Source organism: Mytilus californianus, unplaced genomic scaffold (assembly GCF_021869535.1).
Source record: "Mytilus californianus isolate M0D057914Y unplaced genomic scaffold, xbMytCali1.0.p SCAF_4, whole genome shotgun sequence".
NCBI lineage: Eukaryota > Metazoa > Mollusca > Bivalvia > Mytilida > Mytilidae > Mytilus > Mytilus californianus.
Window position 1 is genome coordinate 34,762,774 of NW_026262690.1, and position 15,121 is coordinate 34,777,894.

General features: G+C 32.7%; 2 long non-coding RNA genes across 2 annotated transcripts in view; one reads left to right on the forward strand and one right to left on the reverse strand.

Annotated features, from left to right (window-relative positions):
• The window catches only part of LOC127698254 (uncharacterized), a 367,371-nt gene that overhangs the window by 167,490 nt on the left and 184,760 nt on the right, over positions 1-15,121 (forward strand). The gene's annotated exons all lie outside the window — the stretch shown is intronic.
• LOC127698242 (uncharacterized) lies at positions 3,517-5,951 on the reverse strand. The gene is made up of 3 exons (XR_007980759.1): positions 5,709-5,951; positions 4,963-5,097; positions 3,517-4,606 (listed from the first exon to the last, which is right to left on the reverse strand). It is a non-coding gene; the product is annotated as an uncharacterized LOC127698242 (long non-coding RNA).

Sequence of the window (15,121 nt, forward strand, 5' to 3'; positions counted from 1 at the left end):
TTTAGGGATGCAAATAAAACGAATTATTATTGTAGCGAAGATAATAAGAATAACATTGTATTACGAAAGTTAGTAACATTTTAATATTACACCATTCTCAAACATAGTTGTTTTCGAGTACCTGTTCTTAAACACAGGAAAGAAACTCTTTGAAGGAATATCACAAGTGTTTACATCGCCAAGGTCAAAATGAAATAAAATTGAGAATGGAAATGGGGAATGTGTCAAAGAGACAACAACCCGACCAAAGAGCAAAAAACAGCCGAAGGCCACCAATGGGTCTTCAACACTGCGAAAAAATCCCGCACCCGGGAGCTTTACTACTGTACACAGGATAAAAGCCCCGAATGTTTATTGCACACATGCTCAAAATTAGATGTTTTACACATAGAAAAACGTATATTTTACAAAAAAGCTGGCATTATCCTTTACCTTCACTTTCAGCCATATAAATGATGTCCTCTCACCAAATAATTCAGTTTTGTGACTATTTTGAGCGCATTTATCCCATCGAATTAGAAAGTATGATACCGCAGATACATTTACCTCTTCCTCGTATATATTGAGTTGCATATAAAAATTGATAAAAAAGGTCGGCTGAAAACTAAACTTTACGACAAAATAAGTCATTTCCGATTGTGTTTTTGAAAAACACGTCCTCCAAACGTTACTAATATGTTTTCAGTCTGTAATACTCATATTGATGAGTTTATTGCTGATTTACTTGCAGTTATACTATTGTTGTCTGTAATATTCATATCAATGAGTTTACTGTTGATTTACTTGCAGCCATATTACTGTCGTCTGTCATACTCCTATAACTGAGATTAGTGTTGATTTACTTGAAGTAATGTGATGGTCGTCTGTAATACTAACAGTGATGAGTTAAGTATTGATTTACTTGCAGCCATATTACTATCGTCTGTAATACTCATACAATGAGTTTAGTGTTGATTCAGTTGTAGCCATATTACTGTCGTCTGTAATACTCATAGCAATGAATTTATTGTTGATTTACTTGTAGTCATATACTGTTGTCGTCTGTCATACTTTCTTTTTTGCCATGGCACTGTCAGTTTGTCTTCGACTTATGAGTTGGAATATCCATTTTGTATCTTCCGCCTCTCTTTTCCAACATAATTATACACCCACTCTAAAAATGGGGGCTATATGGCATTTTTCTTGGCCGTCCAACAAATAATTTCCGTTACACTTTTCTCAGGTACTACTTAACAGAATGACTTCATCTTTGGTCAGCAGCTTGGCAGTGATGAGTTGTAACTGGATCTACCAGACACATATTTTCTGTTTGCCGATACTTTGAAGTTTTTAATATGTTGAATGAACTTAAAAATTTTCATCAGACTTTTCTCAAATACAACTAAACAGAATTAATTTAGTCAGCATTTGCATTTTTTAAGAAGGCAATTTGTTTGAAACGTTCGCCTATCACGTGAGCTGGAGACAATCGGCTAGCCGTTTTATTCTGAATCAAGTGCGGCCTAAAACGGCTAGGTATCTTTTCAACTTGACCTTCTGAGCAACGAACTAGACAAAATGTTATTTACCAACGAATCGAATAAGCTTTTATGAACAATTTTAAATTGTTTTCAATATATGTAAATGCCATTATATTACAATTCAACTCTGCAAACGCGTGAACAATTATATTATGGTCCTATTTCAAGACATTTTTAATCTGAAATAAATTCTTTAATCTCCAATAAAGGTATGGGTCATATTCTTTTTCTCTCACTTTAAATCTAGTAATTAAACGAAAAAAAAGCTTAAGCGTTGACTTTAAGCCTCTTTAAATATTCAAATAGAGTAACAAATTTAATCTAAAATTAATTATCAAGAACTTGAATTATCTGACCTGGTTAATATGCAGCTATTATGACGTAAACTGGTATCAGGTTCGAGGACCGATTTTTATTGCAGATTGAACTCAACAAATTAGTGTTACTTGAAGAGTCGTATTAGTTCCATCAGTTTGATCATTAAGTGATTGCTTTGTCACCCGTCCGTAAATTGTTTCATTAACTCCCCTAAATGAAGTAAACACTTTATAAATTTCGTGCGTCCGAAGTGCTCGCCGGAAGCTAGTGAAGCTAATGAACTTGATTTCAATAAAACTTTCAGGCAATCTACAGCATTTAATGACATTGTGCATCTTCTATTTTACGCATTTTTTCTTGTAAGAGGGGTCTAAATACAGCACAAACAACAATTTCCAAATGACCAAAGAAGTGAAAAAGTATATTTGAACAAAACGCATTTGACTAACAGGTCGAACAACAAATGTTCTTAAACCCTGCTGACTGCCATTGGCGATTGTCAAATAAACGGATCACCGATGTAATAAATGGATCTTAATTATAAATTTAATACTAAACAGAAAACAATAAACTTGCGGAAAAGATGATATACCGCAAACAAAAGGTGCAAAGGTTTTTGTACACAATATCCGGATTTCGACAATTAATGTCTCTTCAGTGATGTTAGGAATCGAAACGGTATTTGGAAAGCCATACAATTTACCTCAATTTAGGATAGACTCTTGAATTTTGAGGAGTCAAAATAGGATGAACGGATCATATAAACCCGAAGGCAAATATAATACAAGCCCAAACGAAAAAATATAAACAAGTCTAAATTGAAAACAACGTTCAAAAATATTTATAAAATCACTCTATATATATATATATACTTATATATCATATATGATATGATATATAAGTAAACATAATAATTATTTTTTAATTAATTTCATTGTTGAATCTTGTTGGTTCTTTGAAGACATGTAGAGTTCAAGACGTTTTTGGATACCGTCTCATACTCCACATCTGCCATATATTTACAAGTCTTTGTTGGATGTCGGTGTCATTTCTATTGCTCCTGGCACAAACATTCGAAAATGTCTTTTATTGCCCTTTTGGTTGTATAGCACGTCAAGTATCATGTTACACATCCCTGTTTTTCCAAATTTTGAAGTTGAGCTTTCCGAGTAAAGGTAAATCCAGAAAAGAGTTTCGGACACAGTAAATTTTTCAAGTGTTATTTTCCTTCTCAATATATTCTTACAACTTGCTATTATGTTGTGCTTTTATAACTATATTCCATGTTATCATTGCGCGTTCACAAGCATGTTTACCGCCATATTGTTTATGTGCATGTCCCAATCAGGAGCCTGTGGTTGTAGTTGGTTCATGTGGAAAAATATTTCGTTCAGCAGTAATAAGGCCGTTGGTTTTCTCTTTTAAATTGGTTGACATTTTGTCATCCCGGGACATTTTATAGCTTTACTACACGGTAATGGTTTTACTCATTGTTGTAGGCTTTAGTGTGACCCGTTGTTGAAACATCCCATTCTTCGGGTCTGTGATGGATAGTTGTATCATTGTTAAACACATCTCCTTATTTTGATATTGATAAAATATTGCAATTCGCGATTGCTGTTTACCCCACTGTCGCCATGGTGATTGGGTAAACTGGAATAACACAATCAAAAAGAGCAATTTTTCAAAAACTTTTATTAATAAATTAAATATGATTTTTGATATCAAAATATCAATAATCTATAAAATTTGGCCATTTTATCACCGCAAATATTGCAGACATTACAATTTTATAATACACTCCTCACTAGTTCACATGAGAAAAATATTGCACAAATGTTTGATGTAAAATGCATTAGAGAGACAGGAAGTTTATGAATATAAAATGATGTGCGTATTTGCACCAACTACCAGATAATATTCTCGAGCCTCAAAGCTTGAAATCTGACCATTTTATCTTCTCTATCATTCAAATTGATTGAGATCAGCGATTACAAGTCATGATTTGTTAGGTTTACTTAATATATATACGTTGATGGAAGATAAGTATCGGATTCCAAACATTTTTGTACCAAAACTTTCGTATCAATTAAAAGCATCATACCACTACATCTTTTGTACCAACTACTGAAACATTTTACTAACATGCACGTATTAACTCTGCTCCTTAATAAATTACAATTCAAACCCATTCAAACATTGATCGAGATTATTTTATCAACTAACGAGTTTTTAATTGGACTTACTGGGGGCCCAAAAGTAAGTCCGACAAGAGGACATTAGAAAATAGAGAAATCTCGATCCTGCACTCGCTCGTAAAAAAAAACCAGTCACACATACAGGCAAGCAAGCAAAAGGAACTGAAAACAAATGTATTGTTCCTTTGCCACATTTTGTTCTGTGTGTCAAAATGACATTGTTAAAACACAGTGTTAATCGCACTTTTGTTCATTGTATATTCCGGTGCAAAATCTTCGACAATTTGATTTATTTTTTTCCATTTGACGACTTGGTATAGTAATAGTATTCCTGAGTTTATTCCAAAAGTTTCAGTATATTTATCTATTTTTCTATAATGACAATTGTTGGACCACCATGACCCCTCCGACGCTCGTCTTGCCTAAAAATCATGTCCCTACATCTTTCAGGTATTCTGTCCCGTGGGTAATGTCGGAAATTACGGCACATGCGCATTGCTTCAATGAGTAAATTTGTTCTGCGACGGTGTCTTCGTCGTCTTTTCTTTTCAGTCCTATATACTGACAAACCTAAAAAAGATTAAAAAAAATATTGATAGTAACAATACGGTAAATTAACTTAATCAAATGCGTTATTCTAAATGGACTTCGAATTGTCTGTGATCATATTTAATGGTACTGAAATTAATTGTCTAATCACACAAAACCAGCATCACAAGATTGGTGGAAGTAGACGTATTTTGTTTTATGGGATTGTTGGCGGTTGCTGTCACATTGACATATGCATCTTATCTCTTGTTTTTTTTTGTAATAATACATTACATGACATACAACAATGATCAATTAGGTTATTTCCGGCTTCATTTAGGGAACCTATTACAACTTTTTTAAATATTTAATTATGAAATATACATTATTATTTTTACCTTCTTCAATGGCATATTCTAGACGTTCAGCTTCAGAAATTATGTCACGTGATCTAGCTGGTGATGCCAGTACGACATCTGTCAATAAGATGGACGCAAGACAGCAACATGTTACAAATTTAATTAGTTCCATTTCTGAAATTAAAAAAGATATACATAAAATAAAGACGATGAAGGCTAAATATTGAAAACTACTTATATTATAAAGCTTAAATGATAATAGATATGGTCTGCAAGCTTGCATTACGTAAATAATTCCCATTCCAACTATCGGTGAATGTCTGAAGAAATAATAAAGTAAAACTGACCACCACACATTTAAGCATTCTTTGTTGCAAGTGCATTGTATTGTTTTGATAACATAACAGTTAAGTATTATACAAGTATAATCTGTAGATCAAGGAAACATTTCATTGAGTTTTGTAACCTCAGCGAATATGAATTCAAATTTCATAAAAAATCGAAAACTATATCTTTTTACATTATTGATTCTCCGTTATATTATTTTTCTCAAATAAATGTCACCCTCTACTGAGGAAATAATGGCTTATAGAGGAGATCAGATTTTGAGTAAAAAGTTAAAGCTGTATATGAATCAAAAGAAAAAAAGACAGTACTTTTGAAAGTAATGATCAACTGATTCAAATTAAAGAAATGCTTAAGAACATATACAAATCGAAGAAGACTATATTTACCGGCTACAAAATTTCGGAAAAATCGAAACTAAAAAAACAATTTGTACGTACCTGATATTTTTGATCACTTCTTGTTTAATTTAATTCAAGTGTTCATTAATTTTTAAGTCCTTTTGTCTTGTATGCGAGCTGTCGTTTCGCATTGGATCAGCTAGTTCTTGGCCGGATCAGCTGTTTCTGAAACCACATGGCTTTATATACGACGAAGCCGGGCCACGAGGTTAACCACAGTGAGGTCCGTCGATGGGTAGTGAATCGTAGTTGCACACCTTTCCATTGTATCAAAATGCTGACAATTTTAAAATTTACTACGCCGAATTAACTTTTAATGTTCGCCCATATATGAGCCTTCTTTAATTTGATTGGTTTATTCACAATGGTAATGAACACACCCGCGGCAATCAGCTGATTGTTGTTCGAAACAGCTGTTTAATTTTACATAATGTAAAGAAAATGTCAAAAAATACCTTTTTCACCTTTCAAAATTTATTCAAGGATGAAAAGTTAGTGACATTAACCATTATACGTGTACTTACCGAACAATTTACGATATTTGATAGACTCATTGAAAGTAGAGTACCACTAATTTTTTTTCATTCATGTTTTATTTCAAATGTGCATGCACCCGGAAACAGGGTTTCAAATAAAGTTATGCAGAACGCAGACTTAAATCTAATATGTATGTATAGAAAATGTATAGACTAATGAACATTTAGTTCTAAGATGTGTTTTGATCACATTTTTCTTGCTTTTACACAACCCCAGCGGTGAAAATTTAATTTTTTTAATCTTCAGTGCTGACATGAAAAAAGGTTTTGTTTAAAACAACTTTATTACAGTTGTAAAAGTAAAATTATGAATTGCCATTACCAAAGACAAATTTCAATATAACACATTTAAACTGATTACTAAAGTGACATCCAGTTGTTTATTTTGTTTCTATGTTTTGTTGCTCTTGTCTCGTTTACACTCAGTGCTTATCTACAATCAATAAATCAACAAAACTCTGCCACATGTTGGTATGCCGGTTCCATATTTGTGTTTTGTTCATTAGAATTTGTGTTGATGGTAGATTTTTGTTAGTATCTTTTGAAACCATTCACTTTTCAATCCCTTCGAAAGTTTTATGGACGCCATCACGATTTGGTTGACCGTTATGGAATATTTGTGTCACAGATGACTACGGATAAGTGCCAATTGTCGTTACCACAATCCTGTCCTCTTTTCATTGATTGTGACATTACGGAATTAGACTTATGACTTGAATGTATAGTTGTCTCATTGGCACTCATACCACATCTTCTTAATTATAATTATCACCGGATTTGTACTTGCATGAGCAACACGACGGGTGCCACGTGTGGTGCAGGAACTGTTTACCCTTCCGGAGCACCTGATTTCACTCCCAGATTTTGGTGGAGTTTCAGTTGCTCAGTATTTAGTTTTCTATGTAATGTTTTGTGGACTATTTCGTCTTTTAGTCGATTTCGATGTTTGACAAGGTGTTGCTAATTTCCCTTCAACTTACGAGTTTCGAACGTCCCCTTGGTATTTTCCGCCTCTTAAATTTTTTGTCTATGTCTATAGCGATGTAGATTTCGACGCATGTTGTATATCAATGACCAAGCATTGTTCTACGCCAAAAGTGTCTTATTATATCAAGTATCATTATAAGATGTGCTTTAACCATTACATGATGTTATTTTCCAAATATATTGTGTAACTTTACCATTACACGATGTGCACTTGTCATTATATGATGTGCCTGGAAACGATATTATATGATGTGCACTTGTCATTATATGATGTGCCTGGAAACGATATTATATGATGTCTCTTGTCATTATAGGATGTGCATGGAAACGATATTATATGATGTGCACTTGTCATTATATGATGTGCCTGGAAACGATATTATATGATGCGCACTTGTCATTATATGATGTGCGTGGAAACGATATCATATGATGTGCACCTGCCATTAATTGATGTGCCTGGAAACGATATTATATGATGTCTCTTGTCATTATATGATGTGCATGGAAACGACATTATATGATATGCACTTTTCATTATATGATGTGCATGGAAACAACATTATATGATGTGCATGGAAACAACATCATATGATGTCTCTTGTCATTATTTGATGTGCAATCACCTTTACATGATGTCCACATGACATTGTATTATGTTCAAATATCCTTATATTATGTCCAAAGCAATGATAATTTTCTTTATATTATGTCCACATTACATATGATTTACTTTTTCACATTATATTTCGTGAATTTGTGCTGATATTATGTGCTTTTGTTTTTATATTTCTTGGAAACATTATGTGATGTACACTTTGCATTTTTTGTTGTGGAATCATCTTAAATCTGTTTTACATTATATGATATGCATATGACTTATTATGATGTGCATATTTTGACTTGGATGGAGAGTTGTCTCATTGGCACTCATACCACATCTTCTTATATCTATATATGTCTATCGTATGTGCAATCAGCTTTATATGTTTTACATAGTACCGTATATGATGTGCTCTTTCTTTTATATTATGTGCAAATATTTTTTATATAATTTGCTCTTGTCATTATTTTAGGTGGTTTTTTTTTACTTTATTATATGCGGTCAAAACATCTTTATTTGATGTCTTTTCGTCTTTTTTTATGGTCAGTTAACATTATCACTATTAGACCGATTACTGTTTACGTTATATCTGATTCTCCAATCACTGTAAACTTTCGCTTAAAAGTGTTGCTGTCGTTTGGAATATTGTAGATATTTTGCAAGAGTTGCACCTTAGTGCGTTGGTACAGTGCCTCTTTTTTTTAGAGAAAAGTCACACCATATTTCGTCTCTAAATCAGAAGTATGAGGTTTGGTCGGAGGGTCTTCAATAATAAAACTACCGTGACGAAAAAAAGTTATGGGCCTTCGACCTTTGCTCGATTACCCGGAGTTTGAACTTCTTGCGTTGAGTATGATGAAGAGACAGTAATTGTCTAAATGCGCATCTGAAAAATGAGCACCGTTTAATTTTATTTCTGATACCAGATATCCTTCATTTTTACTTGAAGACATATTTTCCGTTTTCAGAAATAGCAAAGCTCCTCTCAGGTTCCGGGAATATGAATTATCGAAGAATTAGGCATTGTTATTTGATTGAAAAAAAAGACAATACCACACATTTTTGACAAAAATTTAGATCTTTAAGTGACATATTTAGCTCGTAATAGACGAGTTAACACATTAAAAAAGCGCAGTCTTGAGTTATATGATTTTTAATATTAAAGGAATTGAAACTGGTTAAAGGTAGATGAAACTGGTTGAAAATTAAACATTGATCAATGAATTACAACTGTGCTTTTCGTGAGGTAAAAACTCTAATTCGAAAAATAAACATAGTACCACAGGTGTTTGTGGTATAGATATTTTTATTCACATCAATGTGAAATAGATTTCTTTGAAAATTTTCAGTGAAGTTAGAAATTCCGAGAGCAATTTCTATGTTATTGAATAGTGTTCCCTCACCGAAAATTCATAATGGGGTAGGTGCAAAATTTTAATCAATGTAACTATGGACATGTATTCCATGTTGCCTGCGTTTGAAGACAATTTAGTTTGTAGTTTTCTAGTTGTTGTTTTAACAATGAAATTCGTACACACTGACAGAGACGAAATGTAATATTGATAATATAAAAAAAAATGCATATAAAAACAATTGCGAAGGCCTTTTCTCCTGGTGCATGGCCACGTCCAGTGGTATACTTTTGATTTTATGCTGTTTAGTTGCTGTCTTATTGACGTGTTTATCAAATAAATTATGTTGTCATCAGTCTTAAAAATAAAATAAAACGAACAAGGATTTAAGTGCGAAAGCATGACACGTGGTTATGCGACGGGAACAAAATCATGAAAATAAAGGCATTAAAATAATACATAGAAAAAATACAGTGTCCCTAGGTTATTTGTGTATTCGGAGTCTCTCTGTAATGATATATGTATTTAAAATTTAATCTAAATTTTATTTAAGTAAAGTATCAGAAATATAAATGAAAATCCTTCATTAAATATTTAGAGATCTGAAAAAATATCCGGCTTATCGCTCAGTACACCCAAACTTAAGACTGCAAATATAAATTATAGCCTTAAGATGGTATTAAAGGGGTAGTCATATGCACAAAAGAACATGATATAACAAGAGCTTCACGGAGCATATATCGTACACCTGAAGATTTAGCATAAAACTAATACAATATAATAAGAATGCGAGCCAAAGTTATTTTCTATCTATTATAGTTCCGCAAAATATGTCACAAAAAAATGGTAGAAAATATTAATCAAAGTACAATGAAGCCTATAAGGAGTTGACTGGCGACTTGGGTCAAAACAGGCAGTATGTAGATCTTACCATTCCAAACATTTTTGTCCTGTCAGGTCTTCTCTATCTATAATGGCTGTTGATTGGTCGGTGGGTTTATCGGACGCGTTTTAAACTTGACACCATAAAGATTTTTGTGACCAAGCTTGGTTGCAATTTTAGAGGATAACAGTGTTTTCCGTAAAAGTTAAAGGATGACGGACGACATGTGTCGAATAATGGAGATATCTCGAAATGGTCGGTTGGACAGCTGAACTAAAAATGATATGCGATAGATGGTGTATGATCGGAAATTAGAAAACATGTCGCACCAAAGTATACCTCTACTACACTCTTTGAAGGAGGCTCAAATTTCCGAGTATACTTTCTAAAAAGTTGTGGTTGTGACATAGGTAATTTGCAATATTGTCTATAAAAAACTCAATTTTGTGATTCTTAAAAGTCAACGCTTTGTTCCATACAAAAAATGAAGCATAAAGTTAGGATTTTTTTTCCAAAATTAAAATAACCTCGATATGCTAATTACATGCGTTAGTAAACTTTAAACTGAAAAAAAATAATGTCAGTTCTGTACTTGGTATGTTATCAACAAAATCTTTGATAAACAAAGGGTATACGTGGGTTCATATGCAGTTGTTTATATCTGTTGATTGAAATAAACAAGTATAACAATTCACGTAAATAAAATGTACAAGGCCAAATTGTTGACAGTAATTGTGTGATCTTGAAAATGTCGTTCGAATATGTCGAATAAAGATTTATAGAAACTTTGACTTTTAACATAATACAGGTGTTTAAACGGTCACCTCACCTATAAATGACAAATAAGAATTAAAAAGATCAAACACTTTTAAAATAACTATTAGACCATATAGCCTGAAGATAAATAAGATACTTGATAGGAATCAGTTATAAATTCTGATTTGCTGACTCGACTAGCTTTAAATTATTCCGAAGGCAATAACGGTATTATATTGAATTATATAAAAAAAAACGATCGAAATATCAGTAAAGCGTTTCCTTTAAACTTTATAAATAAGAGTGAAAATCACAACGTGTACCGGTTAAAGGACTTAACGGTTGCAATATAAGATGTACTATTCAAGAAATATGATATCCGTTTTATTTATGATTTAATCTTATTTTGCTGATGTGAAAGTACACCTTTTCTCGTTAAAACATTACTCAAACACCTACATGATATGATAATTATTATATTATAAGTTATTCATATTTTAGATCTACGTCTACGATATTCATATTAGGCAATTAATTCATCGAAACGAAAGTAAACGTGTTAGTCATTTGGAGAGCCCGTTAAAGGAAGAAATTAACTGCGGATTTTCCAAGGAAAAGATGGATGGAAGGATGGTTTGTTTTTAAATTTGTTACAGTAAAAGATTGTGTTTTGCCTCACCATAATCTATTAACACATATATTTTAATAAAACAATCCTAGTCATGACAGGAAATCAGCTTTCAATCTATGTACCATTTTAAATAGTTTTTTTTTTAAAATTTAACATACGTAGCAAAGTATGCAGTGTAAACGTTAAATAATGGATTGCTTGAACCTCGCGTATAAATAATCTAAAATACCACATTTTGAAGAGAATACAGGTTTCTACGGAAGCCGGTTAGTGTCAGGGTGGAGTTTTATTTTTAAGTCGTTATAACGACTTAGCTTGCATGTTACAACGACATAGCTTATCTAAATCGTTATAACAAAGTAGCTAAGTTGTTAAAACGACTTAGCTAACTCGTTAAAACCACTTAGCTTACTCGTTTAAACAACTTACCTAGCTCGTTTAACGACTTAGCTAACTCGTTATAACGACTTAGCTTATCTAACTCGTTGTTACAACTTAGCTAACTAGTTATAACGACTTAGCTAACTCGTTTAAACAACTTAGCTTACTCGTTTAAACAACTTAGCTAACTAGTTTTAAAAACTTAACTTACTTATTAAAACGCTAAGTTGTTATAACGAGTTAGCTAAGTCGCTATAACGAGTTAGTTTATTCGTTTTAACGAGATAGTTAAGTTGTTTAAACGAGTAAACTAAGTCGTTTAAACGAGTTAGCTAAATTGTTTAAACGAGTTAGCTAAGTCTTTATAACAAGTTAGCTAAGTTGTTATAAAGAGTTAGATTAGCTAAGTCGTTATAACGAGTTAGCTAAGTCTTTATAACAAGTTAGCTAAGTTGTTATAAAGACTTAGATTAGCTAAGTCGTTATAACGAGTTAGCTAAGTCGTTTTAACGAGTTAACTAAGTCGTTTAAACGAGTTAGCTCAATTGTTAAAACAAGTTAGCTAAGTTGTTATAACGAAATAGATAAGCTAAGTCGTTATATCGACTAAAAAATAAAACACCATCCTGACACTAAACGGCTTCCGTAGGTTTCTCAAGTTTGATTGTCGTTTCAAATAAGGCATTTGCCACATTTGCCTCCATTACACTACAGCCTTGATGTCATAGATGACTAGTTGCAGGTTTTCTTTCTAATTTCCATAGAGGATGCGTTTTTTTTTCCTTAAGTGTAGAAATAATGGACACCATATAAGGATAATTAATAATTTTTGAGTCCATTTATTTTTTTATGTTTAGCTTTGCAGTCTATGTATACTATGATTAATTGCATTTGTAACTCTTACTTGTCATGTTGAAAACTTGGCGTTCGATAAAAAAGGTGAAAGGTCTTTCTTTGGCTCCTTTTAAAAATGTAATGACACATGTACACGAATCATATTCGTGAGTTTTTCGAAAATTAGGATTTAATCCAACCAAACATTGTTTGCGTGTAACTCGTCTCACATAGCAAAACAAAACAAGGCGGCCTTGAAGATATTTGACTAGCCAACGTTTTACATCACACACAATACAAGCCTCTCAGATATCTGATATTCGTATATTCTTACATCTCTCAATTTCAATATTATAAGATCTTAAAAGAGTAAATCCGCTTTTAACCGACATGTTTAGGGTTATTTTCATATCATTAATGATTCATACTTTTTTCTCTACTTTTACAGTTACAGTGAGAAATGATAACCATACTGAGTGAATTAATTTTTAAAAGTTTTTAATCGCTTAATTTGAAATAAATTTTGATATCATGGATGTACGTAATATTTATTTCTGAAGTGTATTTCAAACAACGTCAATGGTAATGAATGATTTGTCGCACGATTACCTGATTTTATGGCCTACGAAGCATAAATTAGCATACGTATTAGACCGAATGTGCTATCGGCATACGATTATATTAATTTTCATATGCTGATTTTGAAATTTTATTCTATTCAGAGTACTAAATCATGGTAAACATATTTGACGACATATATGAAGGTCAGTTCACCAGTGCGAGGAGGTTAATTTAACCTTGAGTTCCACTGAACTCCGGGGAAATTACTTTGTGTGCTTATATTTTCCTTATTTATTTTGTAAAATTTGTAAATTTTGATGAGAAAAGCAAATACATATGTTATGCATAATTTTTAGATTTATATTAAATCATTTTGCCGGACTTTTTGCCATATTGGATAAAGCGTGGTGTCGGTAAAATGCTGTAATACTTACACCGCTATATTTGAAATTGACAAAAGTTAGCCATTTGAATAAAGAAGATGTGTGGTACACGTCAATGAGACATAACACAACGAAACAACAACCAAAGGACATTTAGATGTCTACATACGGTATTAAACAATGGACAAGTGACGCCCCAAGTGTGGAAAGTTTGTGAATATATCAAAATGATCGAGACTGTCGAAGATCCGCCATCAACACCAATTCCCTTAATGACAAATAAATATAAGATATAACTAAAGACAAGCACTATAATGTAAACTTTGTCTACAAGTAGGTCATATAGGAAATGTCCAGACGCAGATGTATATATCTGATATTGATCGATATCATTCCAATAAAATATATTTTACATCTATTAATTTATCACTACAACACACTTACATGTGTGCTTACTTTATTTAACGCCATTTTGTCCTAGGTTCAAGTTGTCTTTTTGACATTGATACATCTTTTTTATTTATAGTGTGTCATAGATCAAACTTATTTGTTCAGTGTATACTTACTTGTTTTTGTGTATGTCTTTTTGATCGAGTTAAGCCATTTCAATTGATATTTTATTGTGTGTCTTTTTATGTTGTAATGTTACACCACTGTTTCAGGTTAGGGTGAAGGTTGGCGCCTGTTAAAACGTTTAAACCCGCTGCATTTTTATGCACCTGTCCCAAGTCAGGGGCCTGTTGTTCAGTGGTTGTCGTTTGTTGGTGTGGTTCATAAGTGTTTCTCGGTTCTCGTTTTTTATATAGATTAGACCGTTGGTTTTCCTGTTTGAATTGTTTTACACTAGTCATTTTGGGGTCCTTTATAGCTTGCTGTTCGGTGTGAGCCAAGGCTCCGTGTTGAAGGCCGCACTTTGACCTATAATTGTTTACTTTTCACACATTGTGACTTGGATGGATAGTTGTCTCATTGGCACTCATACCACATCTTCTTATTTATATTTAATATTAAATAATAAGCCTGGTATCTCTGATGAGTTTTTATAATCAATGGTGGTGGACGCTTCGTCCTCAATGGTATCACCAGCCCACTAGTCAGCACTGTGTTGGCAGGACAAATCATTGATTCATTTTTTGTAATTTTACTACGTATACAAAACGATGAGTTATTCGGAACACTAAGGTTGTTCTACCCTAGGCATAGATTGCCTTGACTGTGTTTGGCCAAACTTTTCGGACTTTCAGTTTTCAATGCTCTTCAACTTTGTATTTAAAATGACGTAACTAACTGTTTTGATTCGAGTGCCACTGATACATCTCATGTAGACGAAACGCGTCTGGCTTACCAAATTACAAACTTGATATATCTCTGATGGGCTGGCTTACCAAATTATAAACTTGGTATATCTCTGATAGTCTGGCTTACCACATTATAAACTTGGTATATCTCTGATGATCTGGCTTACCACATTATAAACTTGGTATATATCTGATGGTCTGGCTTACCACATTATAAACTTGGTATATCTTTGATGGTCTGGCTTA